Below are 2,293 nucleotides of genomic sequence, written 5' to 3' on the forward strand. Positions count from 1 at the left end.
CTTCTGCAGTTCTTTCCGTTTTCTAGATTTTTTATTTCTTTACTGAGATAAAATTTACATAGAGTGGATGCACAGACATTAGCCAAATACACTGAAGAATTTTGACAAATGTGACTTCTTTCATTCATCCATGTAATGGTGTATGTTAGTGGTTTCTCCTTTTTAATTGCTGGATTGTATTCCATTGTATGAATTTTCCACAATATTTAAAAAAATATATATACTGTTGAAGGGTATGCAAATTTATTCCAGTTTGGGGCTTTTATAAATGAAGCTGCCTTAAGCATATGTATATCTGTTTTTTTTTTGTGGATACATATTTTCATTTTTCTTAAGTAAATATCTAGAAAACCAAATAGCTATGTCACAGGGTAGGCATATGTTCACAATTCTTGTTACTGTTTATTTCTAATTGTCTAATAATTGTTACCATTGTAAGATTTTTTTTACATTCCATTTTCTAAATGTTTACTTCTGGTTTATAAAAGAAAGAAAACTGTATTTAAAATATGTATTTGGTAATTGGAATCTTTGTTGATCTCTATGATTAGTTCTTTTTTATTGTCTTTTACTTTGCTAGAATAGTCTCAAAATAAAATATTCAAACATTAAATATATATATATAAAGTAAAATATGAATGACTTTCCTTGCTTTCACCCATCTCCCAGTGTGTCCCTAAGAAATAATGAATGCTAGCAGTGCAGTGGATTTGGCTTTCAGACCTTTTCCTAAGCACTTAAATGTGTAGTTTTTCAGGTTATGAATTGAATGTGGTGCCACATTCAGACCTTCTAGATCTATGTATAGTTATCATGACAGTTTTTTTTTCTTAACATTTTTTGTTGTGAAATGTAACGTAAATACAAAAAACCCCCAATATATTTCAAAGTACATTGTAACAAGTAGCTACAGAACAGATTTCAAAGTTTGGTATGGGTTACAATTCCACAATTTCAGGTTTTTCCTTTTAGCTGTTCCAAGCCACTGGAGACTAAAAGAAATATCAATAGAATGATTCAGTAGTGCTCCTCATTTAACACACAATTAAACAAGGAATATTTTAAAAAATTAATTGTTTATTTTAAGTTTGCTCCCATCGATGTAACTGGTAGCTACAGAACAGATTTCAAAGTGTGGTGTGGGTTACAGTTCCACAATTTCAGGTTTTTCCTTCTAACTGCTCCACGACACTGGAGAATAAAGAAATATCAATATAATGATTCAGTAGTGCTCCTCATTTAACACACAATTAAACAAGAAGGATTTTAAAAAATTAAATGCTTATTAGGAAAGAGGAAGGCTCACACTGGAGAAAACTACTTTGGGTATTTTTTTTTTATTAATTTAAAAATTTCTTTTTTAAACTACCAAAAAAACACCAAACAAATGCAAACATTCATAACTTTTGATCATTCCTTTCTACATATATAATCAGTAATTCACGATATCATCACATAGTTGCATATTCATCATCATGATCATTTCTTGGAACATTTGCATCTATTCAGAAAAAAAATAAAAAGAAAACAGAAAAAGAATTCATACATACCATTACTCCCCACCCCTCCCCCTCACCGATCACCAGCATTTCACTCTGAATTTACTACTTTGGGTATTTAGAGGACTCTTTGAGGTTGGTGACATTTGAATTAAAAGTTCAAAACATAAGAAAGTCCTGGTTGGTAGAGGTTCTGAGTCTCTAGGGTAGGACTATTGAAGCATCAAACACCCTTCTAACTTCTTTAAGGTGGCTTCATAAATGGAGAGAGAGGATACCATGAGCTGAAGTCTGGGTAAGTCTCTATCCGGTTCCATCTGCTATAGAATAAGCCCCAATTCTCTAACTATTTTGGCAGTTGTCTATTGATTGATCTCAGCTTCAAGGGCTGTGAGTTTCTGCCTTTCTCAGTCTTCATGGGATGTTGAGTGATGAACTTGAAGAGGCTGCACAAGGGGCCACTGGCTGACATGACTTTGAACAATAAATCTCAACTGTGTTTGTGTTAAGTGTTGTGCATCAATGCCTTTCCCAGTTTACTCTCTAACAAGTGCCTGCTGTGCAGGTCCCATTTTGCTAATTAAGGACAGAACAATAGGAGTTATTAAATGATTTTATAGAAGCTGAGGAGGGTAAGACAAAATATACTTGAATATTCGATTACGGCATAATAAAACATTGTTGCCCTGGTATTGTCTAAAATGACTGTTTCTAGTCACGTCCTTTCTCTCAGGGCCATTGAATTTGGGCCGACTTCAATACATGAATGAGTGAGTGAGATTCCAAGGTTCTAA

The sequence above is a fragment of the Tamandua tetradactyla genome, chromosome 6 (assembly GCF_023851605.1).
Source record: "Tamandua tetradactyla isolate mTamTet1 chromosome 6, mTamTet1.pri, whole genome shotgun sequence".
Taxonomy (NCBI): domain Eukaryota; kingdom Metazoa; phylum Chordata; class Mammalia; order Pilosa; family Myrmecophagidae; genus Tamandua; species Tamandua tetradactyla.